Raw genomic sequence first — 14,998 nt, 5'->3', positions numbered from 1 at the left:
GGTTTGTCTAGCAGATCCTTTTGCCCTCCCCCGTATTGATCAAATTATTGATGCTACGGCGGGTTGTGAGCGTTTAAGTTTTTTGGATGCGTATTCTGGCTATCATCAGATCAAAATGGCAGTTAAGGACCAGGAGAAGACAACATTTATAACCCCCTTTGGAGCCTTCTGCTATGTGTCTATGCCCTTCGGGCTCAAGAGTGCCCAGGCAACTTACCAACGGTGTGTACAAAATTGTCTTCACAAGCAGATTGGCCGTAATGTACATGCTTACGTGGATGATATCGTGGTTAAGTCTAGGGAGAAGGAGACTCTGATTGATGATTTGAAGGAAACCTTTGATAACCTGAGAACATACAAGATGATGCTTAATCCGGACAAGTGTGTCTTTGGTGTACCGGTGGGCAAGCTATTGGGTTTTCTGGTGTCCAACAGGGGAATTGAGGCTAATTCGGAGAAGATCACGACTATCACCTCCCTGGCTAAACCGAAGTGTATCAACAATGTTCAACGCCTGGCAGGCCGGATTGCCGCACTAAGCCGGTTTATCAGTCGCCTTGGTGAGAAGGCAATCCCTTTGTATCAGATGTTGAAAAAGACGGATCAGTTTGTCTGGAGTTCTGTTGCTGATGAAGCATTTGAGGACTTAAAGCGGCAATTGGCCAATCCTCCTGTGCTCGCCGCTCCCATTGACAAGGAGCCGTTACTGCTATATGTTGCTGCTAATGCTCGGGCGGTCAGCGTGGCTATTGTGGTGGAGCGAAAGGAGGCAGGTAAGGAGCATTCGGTTCAACGTCCGTTCTATTATATCAGCGAGGTGCTCATTGAGTCCAAGCAAAGGTATCCGCATTGGCAGAAGCTGGTGTATGGAGTTTTTATGGCAAGTCGGCAGCTTAAACAATATTTCCAAGGGCACCCAATTACGGTGGTCAGTTCTGCTCCTTTGGGAGATATCATCCAGAACCGGGAAGCAACTGGCCGGATTGCAAAGTGGGCCATAGAGCTGGGGCCGTACAGTTTGAAGTATGTGCCTCGGACAGCGGTTAAGTCTCAAGAACTTGTTGATTTCATCAATGATTGGACGGAAATGCAAGCACCTGAAGAAAAGCCGGATCACACGTATTGGACCATCCATTTTGACGGATCCAGGCAGTTGGAAGGCTCGGGGGCTGGAGTCGTATTAACTTCCCCACGAGGTGATAAGTTTTGTTATGTTCTCCGCTTAATGTTCCCTTGTACTAACAATGCAGCTGAGTATGAAGCCTTGCTCCATGGTCTCCGGATGGCTAAGGAGATGAATCTAAGTCGAGTTAAGTGCTTCGGTGACTCGGACCTTGTGGCTCAGCAAGTGTCTGGCACTTGGGACTCCAAGGACCCACTCATGGCAGCGTATCGTCGGGAGGTGGATATTGTTGCAGGTTATTTCAAAGGCTATCTGGTGGACCTCCTGGACCGGCGGAAAAATGAAGCGGCGGACACTTTAAGCCGGCTGGGCTCTCAGCGCAAACCGGTCCCGCCCAATGTTTTTCTGGATGTGCTGCACAACCCGTCGGTCAAGATCCCTGGTGAAGAGGACTTGGCTATTCCTGATCCGGAGGCTCAATTGGTGGCGGCTCTTCATGTTATTCCGGATTGGACGCTTCCTTACATGGCGTACAAGAACCGAGGCGAGTTGCCAGAGGATGAGATTCTGGCCCGGCAGATAATCCGGCGATCCAAGTCCATGGCTATCATCAACGGCGAGTTGCATCATTGCAGTGTATCAGGAGCTTTTCAACGCTGCGTGTCTCCTGAAGAAGGCCGTGAAATTTTGCATGAGATACACGAAGGGGATTGTGGTCACCATGCCGGTTCAAAGTCTCTGGTGGCTAAAGCGTTTCGCCATGGCTTCTATTGGTTAACTGCTCATGCTGATGCGGAGGATCTGGTCAGACGATGTGATGGTTGCCAAAGGTTTTCAAGACGTGCTCATGTACCGGCTCAAGAATTGAGAATGATTCCAATTACTTGGCCGTTTGCGACTTGGGGGCTAGATATGGTTGGGCCTTTCAAAAGGTCCAAAGATAAGAAGACCCACCTCCTGGTGGCGGTTGACAAGTTTACAAAGTGGGTGGAGGCAGAACCTGTTAGCAAGTGTGATGCGGCCACGGCGGTTCAATTCATTAAAAAAGTAATTTTCTGGTTTGGCTTTCCACACAGTATCATCACAGATAATGGTACCAATTTGTCCAAAGGTGCTATGAAGGAGTTCTGCGAACGGGAGCACATTCGGCTCGACGTTTCATCAGTGGCACATCCACAGTCCAATGGTCAAGCAGAAAGAGCTAATCAAGAGATCTTGAGAGGCATCAAGCCCCGGCTCATGGTTCCTTTGCAGAGAACGCCGGGTTGTTGGGCAGAAGAATTACCATCTGTGTTATGGAGCATCAATACAACGCCCAACAGATCAACAGGATACACACCGTTCTTCATGATTTATGGAGCGGAGGCGGTTCTCCCCAGTGATATCCGTCATGATTCACCTCGTGTAACGGCTTATATTGAAGCGGACAACGAGACAGCACGACAAGATGCTTTGGACCGGTTGGATGAAGAGCGTGATATCGCAGCCGCCCGATCGGCGATTTACCAGCAGGATCTTCGTCGTTATCACAGTCGCCGAGTCAGAACCAGAACCTTTCAGGAAGGAGATTTGGTGCTTCGGCTCATCCAAGATCAGACTGATATGCATAAGTTATCCCCACCTTGGGAGGGGCCTTTCGTGGTCAGCAAGAATCTGCACAACGGGTCATACTATCTGATCGATATTCGAGAACATAAGGACTCACGTACATCAGAGGAGGAGACCAACAGGCTGTGGAACATAGCTCATCTTCGGCCTTATTATACCTGAGCCATTGGTTCTACTTATGTACATATTATAACGATGTATATATTAACTATAATAAACCGGAACCTCAGCTAAAGCGGGGTATCTGTTCTTTTACATCATGTGTGGTTACACGGAGTTGTTCTAAAAGCGGCTTCCGGTTTACCCCTTGAGTTCGCTTTGCTAAAAGCATCGTATTATATCACTTGGAGGATTGGTCGTGTCCGAACCAATACCATGCCTCTTGATAGGCGAGAGCCACCAGATCACTTGGGGACTTGGTCATGTCTGAACCAGTCATGCCTCTTGGTCGGCTTAAGGCCACAGAATCACTTGGGGGCTTGGTCGAACCCGAACCATGACCATGCCACTTGATCGGCATAAATGCCACGGTTTCATTTGGGGACCTGGCTGACTAGAACCATAGTTACACCTAACGGGAGCTTGGTCGTGTTTGGCCATGGTAACACCATCTGATCAGCTCAAATAAACCTTTTTTTGCAACGTTTTGTCATTGCACTTGATTTACACTTTTCTTTGAAGGGTTTTTTTTGCTTTTTATTGTGTTTCTTAAACCGACAAAGTTTTTTAACAAATCAATTGACGGAACACAGTTCACGTCAATCCGAAGACTATTTGCCCGGTTTGATCCTTGTTGTTAACATCCTCTTATGGAGTAAGACGGTGTTTATTATAACCCGGCATGGTTTACATGGTAAACCAGCGTCATATATATACAGGAGCTGTTATCTCCTCCAACAGTGTGGGTTTGCAAAACTCCGCTTCAAGATTGGCCAAGCCAACTTCACGCTCAACGATGACAGGTATTATGTATCTCAAAAAATTTGATCATATACTTAAAATTTTGTTTTGGATGTTTTGATTTCATATATGCAGACATCATATTCCGCCTGACGGTACAACCGCGGTGGCACTTGACGAATTTTTCATTTCACAAAGTGACTTGGAAAGTTCATTACCACAGGAAGAACAAATTATGCACGAAGGCATATCAACATCAAAGGTATCAGCTAGCCTATTACAAGGCAACATGGTGCCCATAATAATATAATTGTTTTTCGCAAAGGAGAGGCAGTTTTAAAACCAGCTTCCGGTTCAAGCTTGGTCACCAGCCTGGCCTGATGGTTGTGGGTCATCCTGCGCCGCTTCAGCCTCTGTTTCTCTACCCAGTAGCTTGAAATCCACAGTTGTCCAGTCGATTCCCATTAATGCTTGAAAAACAGCTTCATCATGGATCAGCAATGACGGGTCAATATCGGGAGCGTAAGTATGCTTACGGATTGGAGGGATCAGATTTTCCGATTCATGGATTGGTGCGGCTATTCGCTTGTTCTGACTATCATATTGGGCTTGATAATGAGACAAGTCTACTTCTTCAGCCAATTGACAAGCTAGCGGACGTACCTCCCGGTTTATTGCTCGTAGATCCGCTTCACCAAATTCTGACCCATCTTCCTTCAAGCTGGGATAGCCCTGAGCCGCTTCAATAGGATCAAAATCCGGCACCCAGGCTTTTACCCGGATTAAGGCATTGATTGCACCGGTTCGAGCAGCAGATTTCTTCAGCTCTTCAACCCGGGCAGGAAGCACCGACAGTTTCATCAGAGTATCTTGAATCAAAGTGGGCGCCGGTTTGTTATGAGATGCGGTACAGATGATCCGCTGGGCACCAGTATACAATTGTTCAACCAATGTATAGGTGGCTTTCAGTTTCTTCCGCACATCTGACCCCAAGTGACCAATGCGTGTCCTTGAAATACCATAAAGGGTTAATAAACCGGCGACTCTGTAAGGAGGCAGAGCCAATTTAGAAGGCAAAGTGGCTTACCAAAGATAGCAGTAGTCATGGCATGCACGTGCCGCTTTATGCTGGTCAGTTCATCCGCCACTGGTTTTAGTGCAGCCTCGGCATCCTCTGCTCGTTTGATCAAAGCGGACTTTTCAGTGGCCCAATCCGCCCGCTTCTTCTTGAAGCTCTCCTTAAGCTGTTCCATGGCGCTTAAAGCGCTGGCCAATTCCCCTTTTGCTTTGGAGGTTTCAGCCTGTTGGGTTTTCAGGTTTTCTTGGAGATCGGTGACTTGGTTTTCTTTCGTCTGCATCTCCGCCTGCATGCATACAGATATATGCTTCAACAAATCGGTATAAGGATTCAAGTACCAATCACATAACAAGTTATGCACTTAGCACTTGGGGGCTAATGCATATTCGATCTTCATCTTTCAATTGCTTACAAAGTCCCAAGATCAATACAAGTATTCAACTTGGCACTTGGGGGCTAATGGCTATTTGCTCGTATATATTCTGATGCGGCAATTTCAATTACTTAAAGTACCGGTTTAACTACGTTAAGTTGAACCGGCCCTTGGGGGCTACATCAGCGAATTTCAAAGCATCAAGATTTATATTGGTAAGTCCCGGTTTGAAAGAATATTACAAACCGGCCCTTGGGGGCTAGGAGAGTCAGCAAAAATGGAAGCATACAAGCAGGAAGGAGCATATGGAAGTTACCTCATATTTCTCTTTCATCATATTAACCAGACCGGCTTCATAGTCGTGACTGGTATACAACCGGTTCAGATAGCCGGAATGGATATCTTGGGCGTTCAGAGCAGCATAAGTCGTCAGATCAGCGTTCCACTTGCCTTTGCCAAAGGCAGCATATTCTTCCTTGGCAGAATGTTTGGATAAAGCGACAGGATTGCTTGGCTCAGTATGGCCAGTGCCAGTGATGACAACCTCATCATCCTGGGTACCGCCGGTTTGCACTGGGGCTGTTGGCTTGTTAGTAGGTTTTGCTGGACCGGTGGAGCTTTCAATCCGGATGGAACCTGTGGGCTGATTGACAGGACCTGAGGCGTCAGTAGGTCTCTCTTCAGCAATAAGATCATCGTCTTGCTGCGGTGGATCGTTGGGTATATCCTCAGGAATAGCCGTTTCAAGATTGGGTGTCTTGCCTGGTTCAAGAATGACATCTTCTTCGGCCGCTTTGTCCAGGCAGGCCTTCTTGCTTGGCCTAGGTTTGGCCCTGAGAAGAATAACAAATCAAATACAACATATGTTCTAAGGCGATGTACTGCAAACATCACAATAAGTATAGCTTAACCAAGCACCGTTTTGAGTGGTGGGAGCTGAGTAGCCGATGACTCGCCAGAAGATGAGTGGGAAGTAACCTGGTAATCGGAGTCAGACGGATTAAGAGGTTGACGAAAGCAGCCCGCTTTAGGACAAGCACTGACAAGCAAATTAGAGACCTCTGAATGGCGTTTCCGAATCAGACTGTTCGGTAAACCGGCGGAGGTAACTACCTGGCCGCTGTGCCGAGTTGTGCGGCGAGCTTCGTGTTGTTGGGTCTTCATAAGAAATTTAGGATCCAAATAAGCAAGAGGATGAGAAAATTTAACTTTCCGGTTTGCCTGACGGATTTTTTGTGAAGGCAAGGTTTCTGAATTAGAAGAGTGAATAATTACCTCTGCAACATCCGCGTGGCTAGCTTCAGCATCATCCTGACAAATATCATCATCAATAAGATGCATGAAAAATAAACCAAGTGAGTCAAGCTCTACCTCAAAGTCCGGATTATCCACATCATCATCAGGGGTCAGATTAGAAGATGCAGTGGTTCTTTTCCTGTGAGCAGTCTTCTTCACAGCTTTAGTCTTTTGCCGAGTTGCTCTTTCCGGTTTGTCTGGTTTTTCTGGTTTCTCCTGCGGCAGTTTCTTGCTCCAAAACGGATCATTGCCCTGATTACACAGACACTGATATTAAACAAAGACCAAATATATCATTAAAGATTTAGCAAAAAGAAAAATCAAAGTCTTACAGCTGGCGGTTTGTTGGTGGCACAGAAGGGAAGCAGGCCGTTTCTAGCACAGGCGTGTTCCAGTTCATTCAGCATCTTATTCACAGCCTCTGTGATTTCTTCATTGGTGAGCTGGATTTTGGAATGTCGCAGTGGGTCATCAACACTGCCAGTATACTCGCATATCAAATCGGAGCGCTGACTAAGGAGCAGTATGCTCCATGATATCCAACAGCGAGCGAGATCAACCCCTGTTAAACCGTTGGCCATAAAGGCTCTGAGCTTTGACAGTTGAGGAGCATATTTACTTCTCTCCTGAGCAGTCAATCTTTGTGGAAAAGGGTGTGTATTGCTGAGCCGCTCCGGACGAAAGCCAGGCAAGGGATTCTCACCAGCAGGGGAGGTGTCTTTGCAGTAGAACCATGTCTGATTCCATTCTTTGGGGTGGCTATGCAGTTTGGCGTGAGGGTATGTGACCTCTTTCCTTTTCTGAATCGCCACGCCACCCAACTCCGTATTGGAGCCGTCAGTAAACTCAGTACGGCGGTTTAGATGGAAAAGATCTCTGAACAATTCCACTGTGGGCTCCTCTTGAAAGAACGCTTCACAGAGCACTTGGAAGTGACACATATTTGTAACAGAGTTGGGGCCAGTATCTTGTGGATGGAGCTGGAAATCGGCTAAAACATCCCGGTAAAATTTAGAACCGGGCGGCTTAAAGCCCCGGGCTAAGTGATCTACGAAAACAACAACCTCTCCTTCTCGAGGTGTGGGAGGGCATTCTTTGCCAGGAGCCCTCCAATGGATGGTATCTTTGCTGCCTAAAGCGCCAATCAGGACTAAATCGTCCAGTTCAGCCTCTGTGACGCGAGAAGGAACCCAATTGCACTCATACACTTGTTTGGCCATGATGGAATCTACAAGGTAGAAGATCCCGGTTCAAAAATGCATTTGATCAAGATACATTGGTATGGGCACTGTTAAACCGGAGACAAAACTATCTGAACCGGAGTTTTATGAAGCAACAAGTATCTAGCGGTTCAATAAGGGGACTAATGGCATATACCGGTTTGGAAAATTTTTCTATAAGGTTAAACCGCCTGATCTAAGCATTGCGGATGGACAAGTACGCAGAAACAGGTTTCACAAGATTTCCTTATAGCATTGGACCTGAAGCAAGTTCAGAAAAAGAGATAAATACTTAGAGGTTCAAAGGAGCAGTACCGAACCAATGAGCAAAACGTTCATATAGATCTATGGTTTGAGATGCATAAGTGAAGGCGAAGGTCAAACAACTATCATTGCACAGAGTAAAGATTTGCGGATTCATCTAAAGATCTATCGTATGAGCAAGAGGTAGACGATGAACACTGAAGAACTGCGAAACCCTAGGTCAGATCTGCAGGGGAAAGGATAGAAGATTTACCGGAGCTGAGGAAGATGCGGAAGGTTGCCGTGATGTTCTGGTGCGCTCAGGTTGATGCAGCGGCCAAGGATGAGGCAGAGGTCGACGGTGGCGGCGGAGCTCCGAGGCTGGCGACGCGAGGAAGACGAAGAAGGCACGGAAGGAGAAAAGAAATGACCCTTCGGTCCTATTTATAAGGCGAAAGAACATGAGTCAGGCGCGACAATCAAGGGGCCACAAAACGGAGCTGTCGCCTCGATTTCCGCCGATCTATTAAACAAAGAAGCATAATGGATAGCTTCGTTATGCCAGGTGACGTCACTCCGGTTTACAGCAATCAGAGAAGATGACATCATGGCGGTTTACCAATTTATAAGAAGATGTTGAAGATGAAGCTTTTATTAAAGAATTGACATGAACCCGTTCAAGTCAATCTGGGGCCTAATGTTGGGGATATTACTACTGGGCGTAAACCGGCCTATCTGGGCCGGGTTAACTTTGTCAGTAGTTAAGTATGTTAAAGCCCAAGAAGACAGAGGAAGGATCAAGGCCCATGGTCGGTTCAAGGCCTGTAGCCATAAACTGGCGTTAGTAGTTAACTTGTATTGTAAGTTAGGAATAAATAGAGACCAAATCGGATACATCTATGAGCCGGTATTGGGACTCCGTAAGCCGACGGGAGTCACCCGTGTATATAAGGGGACGACCCGACGGCGGTTCAAGGGACAACAGACAACAACTCGAGACATAGGCGAAGCTTGTTTGCTCCCTAGTCATCGAAACCCCATCAATTCCATCATAACTAGACGTAGGGTTTTACCTTCCTTGAAGGGGCCGAACTAGTATAAACTCTCTTGCGTCCCTGTGTCCGCTTTAACCCCTTCAAGCTAACCCGTCGCGATGGCTCCACGACTAAGTCCTTTCTCTAGGACATCTGCTGTGACAAAGCCACGACAGTTAGGAAACTTAACCATCTTTGATTAATGAGCTAGTCAAGTAGAGGCATACTAGGGACACTTTGTTTTGTCTATGTATCAAGTTTCCGGTTAATATAATTCTAGCATGAATAATAAACATTTAGCATGATATAGGAAATATAAATAACAACTTTATTATTGCCTCTAGGGCATATTTCCTTCAGTCTCCCACTTGCACTAGAGTCAATAATATAGATTACATTATAATGATTCTAACACCCATGGAGTCTTGGTGCTGATCATGTTTTGCTCATGGAAAGAGGCTTAGTCAACAAGTCTGCAACATTCAGATCTGTATGTATTTTTCAAATCTCTGTGTCTCCCACCTTGACTTGATCGCGGATGGAGTTGAAGCGTCTCTTGATGTGTTTGGTTCTCTTGTGAAATCTGGATTCCTTCGCTAAGGCAATTGCTCCAGTATTGTGACAAAAGATTTTCATTGGACCTGATGCACTAGGTATTACACCTAGATCGGATATGAACTCCTTCATCCAGACTCCTTCATTTGCTGCTTCTGAAGCAGCTATGTACTCCGCTTCACACGTAGATCCCGCCATGACGCTCTGCTTGGAACTGCACCAACTAACAGCTCCACCATTCAATATAAATACATATCTGGTTTGTGACTTAGAGTCATCCGGATCAGTGTCAAAGCTAGCATCGACGTAACCATTTATGACAAGCTCTTTGTCACCTCCATAAACAAGAAACACATCCTTAGTCCTTTTCAAATATTTCACGATGTTCTTGACAGCTGTCCAGTGATCCACTCCTGCATTACTTTGGTACCTCCCTGCTAAACTTATAGCAAGGCACACATCAGGTCTGGTACACAGCATTGCATTGAGTCTGACTCAACTTCACACCTTGTAACACAGGCAAGAACCCTTTCTTTAACTCATCCATTTTGAACTTCTTCAAAACTTTATCAAGGTATGTGCTTTGTGAAAGTCCAATTAAGCGTCTTGATCTATCTCTATAGATCTTGCTGCCCAATATGTAAGCAGCTTCACCGAGGTATTTCATTGAAAAATTCTTATTCAAGTATCTTTTTATGCTATCCAGAAATTCTGTATTATTTCCAATCAATAATATGGCATCCACATATAATATTAGAAATGCTACGGAGCTCCCACTCACTTTCTTGTAAATACATGCTTCTCCAAAAGTCTATATAAAATTGAAGGAAATTTGCCCTAGCTCCCTTTGGATCGACAAAACCTTCAGGTTGCATCATATACAACTCTTCTTCCAGAAATCCATTCAGGAATGCAGTTTTGACATCCATCTGCCAAATTTCATAATCATAAAATGCGGCAATTGCTAACATGATTCGGACGGACTTAAGCATCGCTACGGGTGAGAAGGTCTCATCGTAGTCAATCCCTTGAACTTGCCGAAAACCTTTTGCGACAAGTCGAGCTTTATAGACAGTAACATTACCATCAGCGTTAGTCTTCTTAAAGATCCATTTATTCTCAATTGCTTGCAGATCATCGGGCAAGTCAACCAAAGTCCATACTTTGTTCTCATACATGGATCCCATCTCAGATTTCATGGCTTCAAGCCACTTTGCGGAATATGGGCTCACCATCGCTTCTTCATAGTTCGTAGGTTCATCATGATCTAGTAGCATGACTTCCAGAACTGGATTACCGTACCACTCTGGTGCAGATCTTACTCTGGTTGATCTACGAGGTTCAGTAGTATCTTGTTCTGAAGTTTCACGATCATTATCATTAACTCCCTCACTTATTGGTGTAGGTGTCGCAGAAACAGTTTTCTGTGATGTACTACTTTCCAACAAGGGAGCAGGTACAGTTACCTCGTCAAGTTCTACTTTCCTCCCACTCACTTCTTTCGAGAGAAACTCCTTCTCAAGAAAGTTTCCGAATTTAGCAACAAAAGTCTTGCCTTCGGATCTGTGATAGAAGGTGTATCCAATAGTTTCCTTTGGATATCCTATGAAGACACACTTCTCCGATTCCTTCTCTAGAGGCAATAATAAAGTTACTATTTATATTTCCTTATATCATGATAAATATTTATTATTCATGCTAGAATTGTATTAACCAGAAACTTAGTACATGTGTGAATACATAGACAAAACTGAGCGTCCCTAGTATGCCTCTACTTGACTAGCTCGTTAATCAAAGATGGTTAATTTTCCTAACCATAGACATGTGTTGTCATTTCATGAACGGGATCACATCATTAGAGAATGATGTGATGGACAAGACCCATCCGTTAGCTTAGCATAATGATCGTTTAGTTTTACTGCTATTGCTTTCATCATGACTTATACATGTTCCTCTAACTATGAGATTATGCAACTCCCGAATACCGGAGGAACACCTTGTGTGCTATCAAACGTCACAACGTAACTGGGTGATTATAAAGATGCTCTACAGGTGTCTCCGATGGTGTTTGTTGAGTTGGCATAGATCGAGATTAGGATTTGTCACTCAGTGTATCGGAGAGGTATCTCTGGGCCCTCTCGGTAATGCACATCACTATGAGCCTTGCAAGCAATGTGACTAATGAGTTAGTCATGTGATGATGCATTATGGAATGGGTAAAGAGACTTGCCGGTAATGAGATTGAACTAGGTATGATGATACCAACGATCTAATCTCGGGCATGTAATATACCGATGACAAAGGGAACAACGTATGTTCTTATGCGGTTTGACATATAAAGATATTCATAGAATATGTAGGAGCCAATATGAGCATCCAGGTTCCGCTATTGGTTATTGACCAGAGATGTGTCTCGGTCATGTCTACACAGTTCTCGAACCCGTAGGGTCCGCACGCTTAACGTTCGATGACGATTTGTATTATGAGCTATGTGATTTGATGACGAAATTTGTTCGGAGTTCCGGATGAGATCACGGACATGACGAGGAGTCTTGAAACGGTCGAGACATAAATATTGATATATTGGACGTTGTTATTCGGACACCGAATGTGTTTCGAGAGGTACCGGATAATTATCGGAGTGCTGGAGGGTTATCAGAACCCCCCGGGGGAACTAATGGGCCTTCACGGGACTTAGTTGGGAGAGAGAAGGGCCACAAGGGGCTGGCCATGCGGCCCCCTCCTTGGGTCCGAATTGGACCAGGGAAAGGCGGCGCCCCCTTTCCTTTCCTTGCCCTCCCCCTTCCTTCTTCCCCCTTCCTCCAGGTGGAATCCTACTAGGACTTGGAGTCCTAGTAGGACTTCCCTCTCCTGGCGCGCCCTACAGGGTCCGGCCGACCTCCCCCTCCCCTTCTTTATATACGGGGGCAGGGGGCACCCTAGAACACACAAGTTTCTCTTAACCGTGTGCGGTGCCCCCCTCCACAGTTACACACCTCGGTCATATCATCGTAGTGCTTAGGCGAAGCCCTGCGGCCGTAACTTCATCATCACTGTCACCACGCCGTCATCCTGACGGAACTCTCCCTCATCCTCAACTGGATCAAGAGATCGAGGGACGTCATTGAGCTGAACGTGTGCTGAACGTGGAGGTGCCATACGTTCGGTGCTTGGATCGGTTGAATCGCGAAGACGTTCGACTACATAAACCGCGTTACTAAACGCTTCCGCTTTCGGTCTATGAGGGTATGTGGACACACTCTCCCCTCTCGTTTCTATGCATCTCCTAGATAGATCTTGCGTGATCATAGGAATTTTTTTGAAACACTGCATTCCCCAATAGTGGCATCGGAGCCAGGTCTATGCGTAGATGTTATATCACTACTGCAGGATGCTACTAATGCGACACTACGATCAGAGACCCTTCGTCGAAACTGTGTGTGATGCCATAATCGCAAACAGTGGTGTAAAAATCGTCAAAAAAGGTGCAAAACGTTTGCGATCGAGGATGCATCAAACACGGTTCAAATTTTAGTTGCGTGTGCGATGTAGAGCATACGATTCAATTCAATCAACCATTTGCGATGAGGAGGAACAAAAGAAACGGGCGGACAGATGAAGATGTGTGCGATGTACAACATACGGTTCACTCGGACGAACTGTTTGTGATTAGGCAACACAAAAGAAATGGTCGGCCAGATCAAGGTGTGTGCTTTGTACAACATACGGTTCACTCGGATAAACTGTTTGCGTTGAGGCATGGGAACAGAAACGGTTCAACTTAACAAGATGTGTGTGATACGCGGCAAACAGGTCTATAATCAGAAATGTGTGCGAAGACCGATAATAACACATACGATTGCTTCTAATAAGACGTATGTGATATGCTCTGTCTACACAACATCTATTGGCCATTGGGGGACGTGCGGTCATCCGGATACGCCATAAGGATGCGAAGAGGCATCCTATATCAGCAAGGACTAGCTGTTCCACTAGTAGCTCATGTAAGAGAACTCTCAAAAAAGTGTGCTCAGGCTGGAGCAGCCATCAGATGGGTGACTGGATGGGAAGTTCTGTTGATGTTAAATTAACTGATAGGCTGGGTCGTATTTGTCAAATTAAATGACTGATATGACCCATCCCATGAGTTAATTTAACCTCGAGGTTCTTGTTTTTTATTTTTTATTTTTTAACACATGTTAAAGAAGGTCTACCGCATTACTTTTTGACAATGTATGATACGTGGCATACAGTTGATCCATCCGACCTATTTGTGATGGAATAAGCCATGTGTGTTGTGGGAAACACTTGCTAGTATTCAACCATTTGCGATTGATGAATTCATCACCGACGGGTTCCCTAGTGTGGTCCGTGTTCATCTGATCATCATCTACTTCTTGTGCTAGCTCGACGTTCCTTCTATGCTAAGTTTCCATTAATTGATGGCGTTTTATGAATACGCCACCGTTTCCCGCCATTTCCTCACATGTTTCCCGCCACCCAGTGATATTGCGCATAAACCTAGGCGGCGCGCGACGCACGGAGGCGACAAGCGCAGCCTGTAGCACATCCACCCTTTCCAAGCATGCCAACCCACCAAAATGTCACCTCTGCCGTCAACCTCGTCGACGAGGAAAACGAGCAGGCGCCACGGCCCGTCAAGGCCGAGGCGCTCCCCGGCAATGCGATGGATGACGCCGTGATGCGCGCCATTGCCAGGGTTGAGCAGACCTTTGGCGCATGATGCTTGAGTGCCACGGATCAAGATAGGCATGTTAGCGCCGACAGGCTGTAGCTCGCCGCACAACATGATCGATGGTGCGCCCCAGAGCAAGCTAGGCGCGTCCGCGCGGATAAGTTGCGGCTCGCCGCACGACGAGACCGTTGGAGCGCCGCAGAACGAGAGGCGCGGCGCGCCGTAGAGCAAGAGCGGAACCATCAGCGCTTGCCTACTGTCGACACGGCGTCACAGCTAGGTACACGTCCCGTCAGTACCCCCATTCCTCGCCAGGAGTGGGCAGAGGCCCTCAGCGCCGTACTTGCACCAGAGGCCGGCCGCGCCGTAGTTGCACCGGACGCCCGCCGCGCCGTTCGCCTTGTCCGCGGCCCGCTGGATGCCAACGCGCTGGTCCGTAGGCTCGACCGCCTCCTTGGCCCAGGTGTCCATCTAGGCGTAGTAGAGGAACATGGCCGTCGCATCTTCGAGCTGGTGATCTCCGATGAAATAACCAACTTGGAGCTCGAGATCACGCTCTAGATATACCGCGAGCGTGTCGACCGCTTGGACGAACACCTGCACGAGTTCAGGCAGAGCCAAGAGCTAGCGTAGGCAAGGGCTGCTGGTCATGGTCTTATGGACGCGTTTTATTTTGTTGAGTCGTTTCGACGTGGATAGCTATGTATTCATAGCCATCATAGTATTGCTCTGCTTATTCTTCTATTTCAATGTGTGTACTCTGTTTTCCGTTCTTATATGTTCTGTTTCAATGTGTGTATATACGCTTTCCATTCTGTATATGTGGATGATAACAGCTAGATTCGAATTAGTATAAAAAACAAATAGACAAT

This window comes from Triticum urartu, chromosome 7 (assembly GCF_003073215.2).
Source record: "Triticum urartu cultivar G1812 chromosome 7, Tu2.1, whole genome shotgun sequence".
NCBI classification, from domain to species: domain Eukaryota; kingdom Viridiplantae; phylum Streptophyta; class Magnoliopsida; order Poales; family Poaceae; genus Triticum; species Triticum urartu.
Note: the sequence above shows the minus strand (reverse complement) of the source record.